Raw genomic sequence first — 16,526 nt, forward strand, 5'->3', positions numbered from 1 at the left:
AAAGCCATACCCCAAAATATGACGCTTCAGCATGCTGAGTGCTTTGAAAATTGAAAGGCCTCAGAAATAAGCCTCAGCTCAGGGTCTCCCTCTGACCTCCCCCTTCCTCCCTGTCTCTCTGATCCTGTCTCTCCCAAAGCACAGAATGAAGCTGTTCTCTGAAGTTCCCTTATCTACCTAGAAACTGGACCCCCAAAGAGGAACACAATTGCCTTTGATCCCTTCCCTGAAATTTCATTAGCCAGAGAAAATTAAAACTTCTATCACAGAGGAAGAGACTGAACATAAAACACCATAGCTACAGCCCAGACAATCTTCTTCCCAAACCATTGTTTGTTCTCCTGCCCCATTCAATTACCAGAATCATTCACAAGATCAAGTCTGCCTTCTGGGTCCATTCATTCTCCACTAAAAATCTTTTACTCCTACACTCTCATCTCTCCTTCCTCTATGAAGAAGTGTCTATCAACATTTAGACCTCATTGGGTTATTGGATAATCATTCTCATGCAGTTCCCCCGTGCCCTGCATGGTAAATAAATTTGTATGCCTTTTTCTCCTTCCTGCTTTTTGTCATTTTCTTTTTTTTTTTTCTGTTGTCTCAGGTTTATTGAAAATCATACAGCATTGCAGAAAAGATTCATACAGGTCCCCGAGGCGTTTTGAAATCCATCCCAACTGTAGGCTGAGTGACCTGCAGGTTGGAGACTGCCGAAATCCAGAAGCTTCAGCGTCCACTTCAGTGATCTCCTGATCCAGGGCTGAGACCTCAGGAACATAATTGTCTCTCCTTTCTCTCTCCTTCTCTTGCAGCTTGATGGGGATGCCTCTTACTGGGCCTCTCTGAATCCGCGTCATTAGACGCGTGACGTAGCCTGCTATCTTGTTGCGGAGCTTCTTGCTAGGGATAATGGCGATCTCCTCACACACACGCCTGGTCGTGTGGAAGTCGTCGCCCAGGCACGTGTTTTCTATGATGACCCAGGCTGCCTTCTTCACAATTTTGGTTTGAATGTGGCCCATGTTGGTGGGTCCTTGGTGAAAGAGTGCCTTTTGTCATTTTCAGTGAACCTTCAGAAGGTAAAGGGGGACGCTTTCCCTCTTCGCCCCTACGGTGTCAACAACAGCCAGCCAGGCAACAGTTTCAGAAACCCGCGTGGCATTAAGATGATTAGCTACGTGGTTCCATTCTACAAATTAGTGGTCAGAATAACAAGAATTTGTTTATTAGGAGGCTGAGGTGAGACGATTGCTTGAGTTCAGGAGTTTGAGACCAGCGTGGGCAACACAGTAAGACCTTGTCTCTATTTTAATAAAAATAAAATAAAAATGTTTAAGTTTGCTTAAACATTTTCTTTTTTTTCTTTTTTTTGTTTTTGAGATGGAGTCCCACTCTGTTGCCCAGGCTGGAGTGCAGTGGTACAATCTTGGCTCACTGCAACCTCCAACTCCCGGGTTCAAGCAATTCTCTTGCCTCAGCCTCCTGAGTAGCTGGGATTACAGGCAATCACCACAACGCCTGGCTAATTGTTTTGTATTTTTGGTAGAGACAAGGTTTCTCCATGTTGGCCAGGCTGGTCTCAAACTCCTGACCTCAGGTGATCCGCCTGCCTCAGCCTTCCAAAGTGCTGGGATTATAACTGCGCAGCCTGCTTAAACATTTTCTTTTTTTTTTTTTTTTTCTTTGAGACGGAGTTTCGCTCTTGTTACCCAGGCTGGCAATGGCGCGATCTTGGCTCACCACAACCTCCGCCTCCTGGGTTCAGGCAATTCTCTTGCCTCAGCCTCCCGAGTAGCTGGGACTACAGGCGTGCGCCACCATGCCCAGCTAATTTTTGTATTTTTAGTAGAGACGGGGTTTCACCATGTTGACCAGGATGGTCTCGATCTCTTGACCTCGTGATCCACCCGCCTCGGCCTCCTAAAGTGCTGGGATTACAGGCGTGAGCCACCGCGCCTGGCCACATTTTCAAAGCTTTCTAAAAACAAATGGCTTTGGCCGTATAAATATTTTTAAATTGTAAAATAATCATGTTAAATATTTAATCATGTTCAATCATGCATTTATTGTAGAGCTGTGAGATGACCATTCTTTTGAATCCTCCCAATGATTTAGGAGTTCAGTTCAATCCAAGGAAGTGTTTGTATCTTTCAGACAGCTCTAATTGTTTAAAGGTCTTCCATTTAAAGACAAAATCTAGCTTTACGTAGCTCTCTAGTCCTATGCTTGCCTTGAAAATTAAGGAAGAACAAGCCATCTTCTACAAAACAGTCTTCAAAGGTCTGAAGACATTACAGGGTCTCTGGAACTGCCTCCACTCCTCATGTAAGCCGGTCTGCAGTTCTCCTCCTCCATCTTCCTGTGAGCACTTTAGTTCACCGATGCTCGCAGGCTTAAAATAAGGCACTCACACTGAAGTTCTCCTGGTATGGCCTGAGGCTAGCAAAATAGCAAAGGACTGACTTTCTGTGATCTGAAAGCTGAACATCCATCCAGTAAAGTAAAAGCTAGTAGAATACTGTTTTAAGAATACCAGTTTTAAGGTTTCTGGCAGAGAAAAGACTTGTCTGATTTAACAGGAGAAAAAAAGCTTATGTTTACAATAGGTTAAAACATTCATGAATTTTGATATAGAAATGCCATTTTATACTAATACAAGTAATGGATTAATAGATAAGTCTTGCAAGACAGAAGCTAACCAACCTGATTTTAATCGTCACTACCTTTGCAGTCAGGAGCTGGGTAACTTCCTGCAGTAAGAAGCCTTAGGGAAGTGCAATTTCCATTGCATTGTGATGTTAATTTAAGGCAATTATCATAAGTAAACTCCCCAAAAAGTTTTGCGAATTATTTGTCCTTGTGAAAGCCCAGTGCTGTTGGTGAGTCGGGATGCTGGAGAAGCCCTAGGAAAGGAATAGTCAGAATTTCTGTTTTGTTTTTGTTGAGATGGAGTCTCATTCTGTTGCCCAGGCTGAAATGCAGTGGCATGATCTCGGCTCACTGCAGCTCTCTGTCCCCAGGGATAAAGCAATTATCCCACCTTAGCCTCCTGAGTAGCTGGGATTACAGGCACTCACCACCATGCCCAGCTAATTTCTGTATTTTTAGTAGAGACGGGGTTTCACCGTGTTAGCCAGCTTGGGCTCAAACTCCTGACCTCCAGTGATCTACCTGCCTTGGTCTTCCAAAGTGTTGGGATTACAGGCGTGAGTCACTGCACCCAGCTTAGAATTTGCGTTTATTTATTTATTTTTTTAGAGACGAGTTTTGCCACACTACTTAGGCTGGCCTTGGACTTACAGCCTTGAGTCCAGGGATCCTCTCAAGTAGCTGGGATTACAGGTGTGCACAACCGCACCTGGCTTAGATACTTCTGTAAGAGTTGAAGATCCCAAAGTTTGAAAGCTTTTATTGTTTTCCAGCCTTCCTCTGAAAGGCTGGAAACCTTGCTCCATGAGCACTCTCCGCATAGGTTTTTTTCTTTTTTTTTGAGACGGAGTTTTGCTCTATTGCCCAGGCTGGAGTGCAATGACCTGATCTCGGCTCACTGCAGCCTCTGCCTCCCGGGTTCAAATGATTCTCCTGCCTCAGCCTCCCAAGTAGCTGGGATTACAGGCGCCCAACACCACACCTGGCTAATATTGTATTTTTAGTAGAGATGGGGGCTCACCACGTTACCAGGCTAGTCTCGAATTCCTGACTTCAGGTGATCCACGCCCTGTAGCCTCCCAAAGTGCTGGGATTGCAGACATGAGCCACTGCGTCCTGCCTCCATTTAGTATTTTCATGGCACCTGCATTTTCAGTTTTCCAAGGCAGGAAGGGCAAAAATAAAACTGCTTCTCTAGTTCATTTGGCTATGTTAGAACAGTTTTGTTGTATATGGAGGAAAAAAAAATGGGCATTTTTTTCTCCTCGACACTTCTGGGACCACTATGTGTTTAAGTTATGTGCTAAGCTTGACTGTGGTGGGAAGAAAGGTGACCCTGGGGTCCATGGCTCAGTGGTCCCGCCACCCACTAGGAGGCCCCCTTGAGCCATTTCTGGGGGTGGGAGAGGATTCACCTGTTGGCGTGCCCCCACACCCGTGAGTTGCATGGATCAAAATTGGAGCAGAACAGCTGAAAGTGCTGGAGGATAAATTAGAACCAGCTGTTTTCTAGCCTAGCATTTCAGTGCCTGGGCCTCTGGACCACACGCTCCTACTGAGCCTCAGCCACAGAGTTTGGGGGGCTGCACAAAGAGAAGAAAGGCTGCTTAAAAGAGTCTAGAAATTCAAGAATGTGAGAGTAATGATTGCTGTAGCTGTTAACCAGCTTTAAAGAGTAAGCCTGCAACTGGCAGGTATGGAAACTTAGGTATAAACCTTCTGGAGGATAATTCGGCTAAGCATAATAAAAACTTTAGAAGTGTGCATGACGGCCCAGCACGGTGGCTCACACCTGTAATCCTCAAACTTTGGGAGGCTCAGGCAAAAGGATTGCTTTGAGTTCGAGATCAGCCTGGGCAAGATAACAAAACCCTGTCTCTATAAAAAAAATTTGTTTTTTTTTTACCTTATTTTTTTTGAGATGGAGTTTTGCTCTTGTTGCTCAGGCTGGAGTGCAACGGTACAAACTTGGCTCACCACAACCGCTGCCTCCCGGGTTCAAGCGATTCTCCTGCCTCAGCCTCCCAAGTAGCTGGGATTACAGGTATGCACCACAATGCCAGGCTATTTTTTTTTTTCAGGCTATTTTTTTGTATTTTTAGTAGAGATGGGGTTTCTCCATGTTGGTCAGACTGATCTCGAGCTCACAACTTTAGGTGATCCATCCATCTCTGCCTCCCAAAGTGTTGGGATTACAGGCATGAGCTACCGCGCCCAGCCTGAAAAATTTAAATAAAATTAGCTGGGCTTGGTGGCGCGCCTGTAGTCCCAGCTACCTGGCAGGCTCAGGTAGGAGGATTGCTTGAGTCTAGAAGATCAAAACTGCAGTGAGCTTCCACCAAAAGCTGTGTGTCCCCAGTTTTTTAAAAAAAAAGGTGGGGTGCAGTGGCTCACGCCTGTAATCCTAGCACTTTTAGAGGCCGAGGAGTTTAAGACCAGCCTGACCAACATGGTGAAACCCTGTCCCTACTAAAAATACAAAAAAATTAGCTGGGCCTGGTGGCTGGAGCCTGTAATCCCAGCTATTTGGGAGGCTGAGGCACAAGAATCGCTTGAACCCGGGAAGTGGAGGCTGTGGTGAGTCAAGACCATGCCACTGCACTCCAGCCTGGGCAACAAGAGAGAGACTTGGTCTCAAAAAAAAAAGAGTGCATACTGTTTTGAATCAGAAATTAGGAAAACCCTGGGCTGGGTACAGTGGCTCACACCTGTAATCTCAGCACTTGGGAAGACCAAGGAGGACAGATCACCTGAGGTCAGGAGTTTGAGACCAGCCTGGCCAACATGGCAGAACCCTGTCTATGCTAAAAAAAATTATCCAGGCATGGTGGTGCATGCCTGTAGTCCCATCTACTGAGGCAGGAGAATCACTTGAACCTGGGAGGTGTAGGCTGTAGTGAGCTGATTGTGCCCCTGCACTCCAGCCTGGGGGACAGAACAAAAAAAAAAAAAAGGAAAACCCCTGTATGTCCATAGAAGTTCAGCTTGCAGAGGTGAAGAGGGAAAACTTCTCCCTTCCCCCTCTGAAGTTTCACTGAAAATGAACTGACAAAAGGCAGATTAATAGAAGAAAAAGGCATGCAAATTTATTGATGAGAGGGGGAAATTGGGGATCACAAAGTGATTACCCAGATAATTGTATGGTGCCCAGATGCTTATATAACTTTATTCATAGACAGGGGAAATGTAGGTAATCCTTTTGAGGGGCAATAAATGATTATTAGGGAGAATGAATGGACCTTGGAGAACATCAACTAAGCTGTAAATGGTCCTCTTTGCATATGAGTGAGCCCTAGAAACAGACCTGATCTTGTGAAAAGGTCCGTCGAGGTGTGATCACATTCCTCGGTCTTCTTTTTTTTTTTGCAGTAGATAATGAAATATCTGGGAGGTGATGGGAAGCAGTTGTTTTCTTTGGTGGATCCTGTTTGTTGTTGCTGGTTTTTTTTTGAGACAGAGTCTCACTCTGTCGCCAGGCGCCAGGCTGGAGTGCAGTGGCGCAATCTCGGCTCACTGCAACCTCCGCCTCCCAGGTTCAAGCAATTCTCCTGCCTCAGCCTCCAGAGTAGCTGGGACTATAGGCGCCCACCACCACGCCTGGCTATTATTATTATTTATTATTATTTTTTAAGTAGCAACGGAATTTCACCATGTTGGTCAGGCTGGTCTCTAACTCCTGACCTTGTGACCCACCCACCTTGGCCCCCTAAAGTGCTGGGATAACAGGCATGAGCAACCATGCCTGGCGTCTTTTGTTTTTGTTTTTGAGATGAAGTCTCTCCTTGTCGCTCAGGCTGGAGTGCAGTGGCACCATCTCAGCTCACGGCAACCTCATCTCCCGGGCTCAAGTGATTTTTGTCCTTCAGCTTCCTGAGTAGCTGGGACTACAGGCATGCACCACGACCCTTGGCTAATTCTTTATGTATTTTTAGTAGAGATGGGTTTTCGCCATGTTGGCCAGACTGGTCTTGAACTCCTGGTCTCAGATAGTCTGCCTGGATTGTATGCTTAGGTTTGATGAAAAGTGCAGAGTTGTGGAATAATATGATTGGAGGACAAAAGGGTATGCTCAGCAGGTCACAGTGGCTCATGGCTGTAATACCAGCAATTGGGAGGCTGAGGTAGGAGGATCACTTGAGCCCAGGAGTTCCAGACCAGCCTGGACAACATAGCAAGATGCCATCTCTACAAAAAATAAAAAATTAGCTGGGCGTGGTGGCATGGCCTGTAGTCCCAGCTATTTAGAGACTTAGGTGGGAGGATTGCTTGAGCCTTGGAGATGAAGGCTGCAGTGAGCTGTGACTGTCACTGTACTTCACCAGAGGTGACAGAGTGAGAATCTGTTTAAACAAAAAGAGGTATGATCTAATGATAATAAACTCAGTGAAACCTAGTAAGGCCTGTTTGTTCAGATTCATTTTAACTCTGTCTCTTCTGGGGAGTTTTTTTTTTTTACGGTTTTTGTCTCTTGTTATCTAGGCTGGAGTGCAATGGCGCGATCTCGGCTCACCGCAACCTCTGCCTCCTGGGTTCAGGCAATTCTCCTGCCTCAGCCTCCTGAGTAGCTGGGATTACAGGCACGCGCCACCATGCCCAGCTAATTTTTTGTAGTTTTAGTAGAGACGGGGTTTCACCATGTTGACCAGGATGGTCTCGATCTCTTGACCTCGTGATCCACCCGCCTCGGCCTCCCAAAGTGCTGGGATTACAGGCTTGAGCCACCGTGCCCGGCCCTCAGATTCTTTTTCTTTGTGTCTTCAGAAATAAAGGTGTTCCTTTCCTCTGGCTACAGGGAGGGTACCTCTTGAATAAGGGTCTTATGACCTGCTTCAGGGGAGAAGGGAGAGGAGAAGGAATGATGAGAGTGGCCTTCCTGCTCCTGCTTTCTCAAATGCCACGGTGCCATGTTTTAGGGTAGCATGTTCTGACTCCATCAGAACAAAAATGTAATAAAAATTATGGCCAGGCACGGTGCCTCACGCCTGTAATCCCAGCACTTTGGGAGGCTGAGGCAGGTGGATCACCTGAGGTAAGGATTTCAAGACCATCCTGGCCAACATGGTGAAACACCATCTCTACTGAAAATACAAAAATTAGCTGGGCCTGGTGGCAGGCACCTGTAAGCCCAGCTACTCGGGAGGTTGAGGGAGGAGAATCGCTTGAACCCAGGAGGCAGAGGTTGCAGTGAGCTGAGGTCACGCCACTGCACTACAGCCTGGCGCCTGGTGACGGAGTGAGACTCTGTCTCAAAATAATAATAATAATTCTATATAGGAAATCATGGTTATCTATAAATATTGAAAATGCAAAATTACTTTTTCTCCTTCCCTCCCTCCCTCCCTCCCTCCTTCCCTCCTTTCCTTCCTTCCCTCCCTCCCTCCCTCCCTCCCTCCCTCCCTCCCTCCTTCCTTCCTTCCTTCCTTCCTTCCTTCCTTCCTTCCTTCCTTCCTTCCTTCCTACTGTCCATCTTGCTCTGTCACCCAGGCTGGAGTGCAGTAATGTAATTATAGGTCAATGCAGCATGAACTCCTGGGCTCAAGTGATCCTTCTGCCTCAGCCTCCCAAGTAGCTAAGGCTACAGGTATATGCCACCACTCCTGGCTAGAATATCTATAATTAGCTTAGGGTTTCTAGGTCTATCATGAAAATAATTAGTGAGGAATATTCTATAAGGTAATCTTAGAAATAGGAGGAAGAGGCCAGGTACAGTGGCTAATGCCTATAATCCCAGCACTTTGGGAGGCCAAGGCAGGCGGATCACCTGAGGTTGGGAGTTCTAGACCAGCCTGACCAACATGGAGAAACCCTGTCTTTACTAAAAATACAAATAATTAGCGGGACATGGTGGTATATGTCTGTAATCCTAGCTACTCGGGAGGGTGACACAGGAGAATCACTTGAACTCAGGGGGCAGAGGTTGTAATGAGTTGAGATCATGTCATTGCACTCCAGCCTGGGCAATAAGAATGAAACTCCATCTCAAATTAAAAAATAAAAAAAGAAGAAGTAGGAGGAAGAGGGAAAAGAGGAGGAAGAATAAGAATGAGGAGGAGAAAGAGAAGGAGAGAGAAACAGGAGGAGGAAGAAAAAGAGGAGGAGGAAGAGGAAGGAGAAGAAGGAAGAGGAAGAAGAAGGAGAAGGGACAAGGGGAGGGGAGGAGGTGGAGGAAGAAGAAAGAAGAGAAGAAGAATGTTGAGGAGGCTCATGCCTGTAATCCTAGCACTTTGGAAGGCTGAGCACTTTGGGAAGATGCTTAAGCACAGGATTTGGAGACCAGCATGGGCAACATGGTGAGACCTTGTCTGTATGATATGGTTTGGCTGTGTCCCCACCCAAATCTCAACTTGAATTGTATCTCCCAGAATTCTCACATGTTGCGGGAGGGACCAAGGGGGAGGTAATTGAATCATGGGGGCCATTCTTTCCCATGCTATTCTTGTGATAGTGAATAAGTCTCATGGGATCTGATGGGTTTATCAGGGATTTCTTCCCCATTTTTCTTTTGCCACCGCCATGTAAGAAGTGCCTTTTACCGCCATGATTCTGAGGCCTCCCTAGCCATGTGGAACTGTTAAGTCCTAAACCTCTTTTTCTTCCCAGTCTTGGGTATGTCTTTATCAGCAGTGTAAAAACAGACTAATACACTCTACAAAAAATTTTTAAAAATTAGCTGGACATGGCGGTGTGCAGCAACTACTTGGAAGGTTGAGGTGGGAGGATCACTTAAGTCTAGCAGGTTGAGGCTGCACTGAGCCTTGAATGTGCCACTGGACTCCAGCCTGGGCAACAGAGTGAGACCCTGTCTCAAAAGAGTAAAATATGGAAAAGAAAATGTGTGGTGTTTAAAAGTATATTCAAAATTCTCTGACACTCTGTTCAAAAGGTGGAGCCTAATTTCCCTGCTTGTGAATGTGTATCGGACTTGGTGACTCACTTCCAATGAACAGAGCAAGTGAAAAATGATGGTATGTGACCTATGACTCCAAGTCATAAAAGATAGTGTGGCTTCTTCCTTGCTCTTTCTGAATTCACTTACTCTGAAGGAAGACCCCCTGCCATCTGAGGACACTCAAGTAGTCTTGTGGAGAAATCCATGTAGTAATAAACTGAGATCTGCTGCAAATAGTCATGTGAATGAACCATCTCAGAGGTAGATCCTCCAGCTCCAGACAAACCTTCACAAAATTGAAGCACTAGAAAACAAATTAAGCCAGTCTTGAATTCCTGATTCACAAAAACTATGAGATAGTGTTTACGGGTTTGTTGTTGTTGTTGTTGTTATTTTTTTGTTTGTTTTTTGAAATGGACTTTCCCTGTGTCACCAGGCTAGAGTGCCGTGGTGTGATCTTGGCTCACTGAAACCTCCACCTCCTGGGTTCAAGCGATTCTCCTGCCTCAGCCTCCTGAGTAGCTGGGATTACCGGTGCCCATTGCCATGCCCAGCTAATTTTTGTATTTTTAGTAGAGATGGGGTTTCGTCATGTTGGCCAAGCTGGTCTCGAACTCCTGACCTCAGGTGATCCACTTGCCTCAGCCTCCCAAAGTACTGGGATTACAGGTGTGAGCCACTGTGCCCAGCCTTTTAAAATTAATTTTTAAGAGAGACAGACTCTCACCATGTTGCCCAGGCTGGTCTTGAACTCCTGGGCTAAAGCAATTCTCCGACCTTGTCCTCCTAAAGTGCTAGGATTACAGGCATGAGCCATCTTGCCCAGTCTAAGGATTTCTAATGTAAAATTTTCAGGTAGAAGGAAAATGAAACTAGATGGAGGGTAAGAGATAGATAAGGAATGGATAACAAATAAGGTGGTAAATATATGAAAGATCTAATGTTTCATTGGATTTAAAAATATACCACAACAATAAGAAGGGCTAAATACATAGATACAATGATGATAATTATATCATTATATAATTATTTGATATAATGATGTTCATTCTCCCCAAGTTGATCTATGAACTAAATACAATCCCAATTAAAATACCAGCAACCTTTACTTCTAGAAACTGATGCTAAATTAAAAAAAAAATTTTTTTTTGAGATAGAGTCTGGCTCTGTTGCCCAGGCTGGAGTGCAGTGGCATGATCTTGGCTCACTGCAACCTCTGCCTCCCAGGTTCTAGCAATTCTCCTGCCTCAGTCTCCCAAGTTGCTGGGACTACAGGCACGGGCCACCACGTCCACCTTATTTTTTGTATTTTTATTAGAGACCTCTTTCACCATGTTAGCCAGGGTGGTCTTGATCTCCTGACCTCGTGATCTGCCCACCTTGGCCTCCCAAAGTGTTGGGATTACAGGCGTGAGCCACCGCGCCCAGCCTGATGCTAAAATTTATATCAAAAAGCAATAGGCCAGAACAACCAAACAATTTTGTAAAAGAAGAACATATTTGGAGAGCGCATACAACCTGATTTTAAGGACTTACCTTAGACCTGTAGCAGGATTGGCAGACTGGCCCACAGGCTAGCCTGCAGCCTGTTTTTGCAGGGCTTATAAGTGAAACTGCTTTTTACCGTTTTAAATGGTTGAAAAATGAAACAAAAAAAGTAGGTAGCAGGAATTATATGTAGCCCACCCTTTACATTTGCAAACTCATGAGCTACAGTAATAAACACAGTATGGGTTGGGTGTGGTGGCTTATGCCTGAAATCTCAGCAAGTTGGGAGGCTGAGTTGGGTGGATCACTTGAGGTCAGGAGTTCGAGATCAGCCTGGCCAACATGGTGAAACTCCATCTCTACTAAAGATACAAGCATTAGCCAGGCGTGGTGGTGCACATCTGTGGTCTCAGCTACTTGGGAGACTGAGGCAGGAGAATTGCTTAAACCTGGGAGGCATAGGTTGCAGTGAGCCGAGATCGTGCCACTGCAATCCAGCCTGGGCAACAGAGGCAGACTCTGTCTCAAAAATAACAACAACAACAACAAGAAAACCACACATACCACAATATGGTATTAGCAAAAGGATGGACACATAAATCAATGGAACAGAATACAGAGTCCAGAAATAGACTCACACATATATGTGGTTAATCGATTTTTGACAAAGTTACCAAGGCAATTGAGTGAAAGAATAGTCTTTTCAACAAACTCTGCTGGAACAATTAGATACTCATATGGAAAAAAAAAGAAAAAGAAAAAAGAATCTCAACCTATGTGGAGAGAGAATTCTCCATGGGCCTTTCATATATTTGTACTTTGTTTTTGCTGTTTTTTTTTTGAGACACAGTCTAGCTCTGTTGCCCTGGCTGGAGTATAGTGGTGTGATCTCAGCTCACTGCCACCTCCGCCTTCCAGGTTCAAGCTTTCCTCCTGCCTCCGGCTCCCAAGTAGCTGGGATTATTACAGGGACCTCCCACCACGCCTGCCTCATTTTTGTAGTTTTAGTAAAAAGACAGGGCTTCACGATGTTGGCCAGGCTGGTCTCAAACTCCTGATCTCAGGCGATCTACCTGCCTCAGCCTCCCAAAATTCTTGGATTACAGGCGTGAGCCACTGTGCCTGTCTTTTTTTTTTTTTTTTTAAACAGGTTCTTACTTTGTCACCTAGGCTGAAGTGTAGTGGCACAATCATGGCTCACCACAGCCTTAATCTCCCACTCTCAAACAATCCTCCCACCTCAGCTTCCTGAGTAACTGGGACTACAGGCATGTAACATCACGCCTGTTTTTATTTTTTTGTTTTTTTGTAGAGGCAGGGTCTCTACAAAAAAATATTTATTTATTTTTATTTATTTATTTATTTATTTTTTTGTAGAGGCAGGGTCTCACTATGTTGCCCAGGCTGGTCTCAAACTCTTGAACTCAAGCAATCCTCTTACCTCGGCCTCACAAAATGCTGAGATTGGCTGGGCATGGTGGCTCATGCTTGTAATCTCAGTACTTTGGGAGACTGAGGCGGGTGTATCACCTGAGGTCAGGAGTTTGAGACCAGCCTAACCAACATGGTGAAACCTCGTCTCTACTAAAAATATAAAAATTAGCCAGGCATGTTGGCATGTGCCTGTAATCCCAGCTACCTGGGAGGCTGAGGCAGGAGAATTGTTTGAACCCAGGAGGTGGAGGTTGCAGTGAGCCAAGATCGCACCATTATATTCCAGCCTGGGCAACAAGAGGGAAACTCCATCTCAATAAAAACCAAAAAATAACAAAGTGCTGAGATTACAGGTGTGAGCCACTGTGCCCGGCCTATTTGCACATCTTAAGAGTTAGACACAAGACACAGGGAAGCACGTTGGCTCATGCCTGTAATCCCAACACTTTGGGAGGCTGAGGTAGGAGGTTTGCCTGAGGCCAGAAGTTTGACACCATCTTGGGCAAAACAGTGAGACCCTGTGTCCATTTTCTAAAAATACTAAAAAAACAAAAAGTCAGATGCTATCTTTTAAAGGATGTTTGTCCTTCAAACAACCTGGAGACAGTGTCTATCTCCTGAGCAAAGGCAGTTTTATTTACTGTCTGGATAAAAGTAATTGCTCTGGAGAAAAGGTTGGGCAAATATGCCTGTAGTCCTTTATTAATTATTAATGTTCTTTCAATTTGGGGTTCCTCAGCTATGATACAAACCCACGGTGTATACCTCATCTAACTGGGTCCCTTGGCATAGCCCCTGTGGGACTTGGGGAACAAACGGAACTAGGGCAAACATGAAGCTCACGCTGCTTGTTGTGCTGTGAACAATAACGATCTTTGTCTCTGTCTCAGGATCTGTGTCTTTATCCCGCATCCTTTGAAATTGTGGTACGGATACTTGTTAGGTTGAAAGTAGGAGTAAAATATTATATCCTTGGAGAGCGCGCGCGCGCGCGCGTGCGGGAGGGGGCGGGTGGGGAAGGATTTAAAAAAAAAAATATTATATCCTTTAGTGTTCTTTTTAAATCACAGCTCACTGTAGCCTTGAACTAGTCTTGAGCAGTCCTCCTGCCTCAGCCTCCTGAGTAGCTTGGACTACAGGCAAGTGCCATTACACCCAGCTAACTGTAGTTTTTGTAGAGATGGGGTTTCGTCATGTTGCCCAGGCTAGTCATGAACTCCTGGGCTCAAGCATTCCTCTTGCCTCGGCCCCTCAAAGTGCTGGGATTATAGGCATGAGCTATGCATCTGACACCTTTATTGTTTTGCTTTGAACCTAAAACTGCTCCGAAAAAATAAAGTCAGGCCGGGCACAGTGGAAACTCTCTCTACTAAAAATACAAAATTAGCTGGGCATGGTGGCATATGCCTGTAATCCTAGCTACTTGGGAGGCTGAGGCAGGAGAATTGCTTGAACCTGGTAGGTGGAGATTGTGGTGAGCTGAGATCATGCCATTGGACTCTAGCCTGGGTAATAAGAGCAAAACTCCATATCATAAATAAATAAGTAAATAAAGTCTATTAAACAGCAACAACAACACCACCTCAAAGCAAATATGGGAAAGGTTCATGTTGTGGGAGCAGGTGATGGGGTGTCTGTTACATTATCCTGCATAATTTTTCATGTTTGAAATATTTCATAAGCAAAAAATTAACTCTAACAATGGGAAAAAAGAAAGGAAAAAAGGGGGCAAGCGATCTGAACAGACATGTCCCCAAAAAGATATACACATGGCCATAAGCACATGAAAGATGCTCAGCATCATTAGTTATTAGGAAAATGCAAATCTAAACAACAATTAGGTATCACTCTGTACCCCCTAGGATGGCTATAATTTAAAAATTTTAAAAGGGAAAATACTAAGTGTTGGCAAGAATGTGACGAAATTGGAACCCTCATACATTATCAGTAGCACTGTGGAATGGTGCCAACATTGTGAAACAGAGCTTGTTCAAAAAGTTTAACACAGCTGGGCACAGTGGCTCACACCTGTAATCCCAGCACTTTGGGAGGCCGAGGTGGGCAGATAACCGGAGGTTGGGAGTTTGAGACCAGCCTGGCCAACATGGTGAAACCCCGTTTCTACGAAAATACAAAAATTAGCCAGGTGTAGTGGTGTGCACTTGTAGTCCCAGGTAGTAGGGAGACTGAGACAGGAGAATTGCTTGAACCAGGGAGGTGGAGGTTGCAGTGAGCCAAGATCATGTTACTGCACTCCAGCCTGGGCAACAGAGTGAGACCCTGTCTCAAAAAACAAAACAAAGTCAGACACGTTGGCTCACCCACCTGACCTTGTGATCCACCCATCTCGGCTTCCCAAAGTGCCTGTAATCCCAGCACTTTGGGAGGCCGAGTTGGGTGGATCACAAGGTCAAGAGTTCAAGACCAGCTTGGCCAATGTGGTGAAACCTCATCTCTACTAAAAATACAAAAATTAACTGGGCATGGTAGTGGGTGCCTGTAGTCCCAGCTACTTGAGAAGTTGAGGCAGGAGAATCGCTTGAACCCAGGAGGAGAAGGTTGCAGCAAGCTGAGATCACACCACTGCACCCTAGCCTGGGTAGCAGAGGGAGACTCTGTCTCCAACAAAAACAAAAAACAAAACAAAATAAAAAGTTAAATATAAGGCCGGGCGCGGTGGCTCACACCTATAATCCCAGCACTTTGGGAGGCTGAGGCAGGTGGATCACGAGGTCAAGAGATCGAGACCATCCTGGTCAACATGGGGAAACCCCGTCTCTACTAAAAATACAAAAATTAACTGGGCATGGTGGCGCGTGCCTGTAGTCCCAGCTACTCGGGAGGCTGAGGCAGGAGAATTGCTTGAACCCAGGAGGCGGAGGTTTCGGTGAGCCGAGATCGTGCCACTGCACTCCAGCGTGGGTAACAAGAGCGAAACTCCATGTCAAAAAAAAAAAAAAAAAAAAAGTTAAACATAGAGTTACCATATGACCCAGCAATTTACTCTATACCCAAGAGAACTGAAAAACACATGTCCACAAAAAAGTTGTAATGAATGCACATGGCAGCATTATTCATATCAGCCAAAAGTAGAATCAACCTAAATATCAGCAATTGATGAATGAAGTGGATTAATATAATGGAATATTATTCAGCCTTAAAAAGTAATATAGTACAAACACATGTATAACATGGATGAACTTTGAAAACATATAAGTGAAAGAAGCCAGTCCCAAAGGTTTCATTTAAATGAAATGTCCAGACGAGGAAATTCATAGAGACAAAAAGTAGATTAGTTGTTGCCAGGGGTGAGGGGAAAAGGGAAGTGATTGCTAATGGGAATAGGGTGATAAACATGTTCTATACTTAATTTATGTTGATGGTTGCAAAAATCCGAATACACTAATGCCATGGATTGTATACTTTAAGTGGGTTAATTTTATGTATTGAAATATTTCAATAAACACTTTAAAAGATGAGGTACAAAAGTTTATCTTGCCGGGCACGGTGGCTCAAGCCTGTAATCCCAGCACTTTGGGAGGCCGAGGCGGGTGGATCACGAGGTCAAGAGATCGAGACCATCCTGGTCAACATGGTGAAACCCCGTCTCTACTAAAAATACAAAAAATCAGCTGGGCATGGTGGCGTGTGCCTGTAATCCCAGCTACTCAGGAGGCTGAGGCAGGAGAATTGCCTGAACCCAGGAGGCGGAGGTTGCGGTGAGCCGAGATCGCGCCATTGCACTCCAGCCTGGGTAACAAGAGCGAAACTCCGTCTCAAAAAATAAATAAATAAATAAATAAATAAAAAAAAAAAAAATTGGACTTGCCACAGTGTCCTATGAGGTGTTAATTATTAACTATTTTTTTTCTTTTGAGATGGAGTTTCACTCTTGTTGGCCAGGCTGGAGTGCTATGGTGCGATCTGAGCTCACTGAAACCTCTGCCTCCTGGGTTCAAGTGATTCTCCTGTCTCAGCCTCCTGAGTAGCTGGGATTACAGGTGCCTGCCACCATGCCCGGCTAATTTTGTATTTTTAGTAGAGACAGGGTTTCTCCATGATGGTC

The 16,526-nt window shown here is 45.1% G+C and overlaps 1 pseudogene; it reads right to left on the bottom strand.

Annotated features, from left to right (window-relative positions):
* Window positions 1-597: 597 nt before the first annotated feature.
* Window positions 598-1,070, bottom strand: LOC116559251 (annotated as a pseudogene).
* Window positions 1,071-16,526: the final 15,456 nt, after the last annotated feature.

The sequence above is a fragment of the Sapajus apella genome, unplaced genomic scaffold, assembly GCF_009761245.1.
Source record: "Sapajus apella isolate SASKATOON/1434 unplaced genomic scaffold, GSC_monkey_1.0 scaffold1, whole genome shotgun sequence".
Taxonomy (NCBI): domain Eukaryota; kingdom Metazoa; phylum Chordata; class Mammalia; order Primates; family Cebidae; genus Sapajus; species Sapajus apella.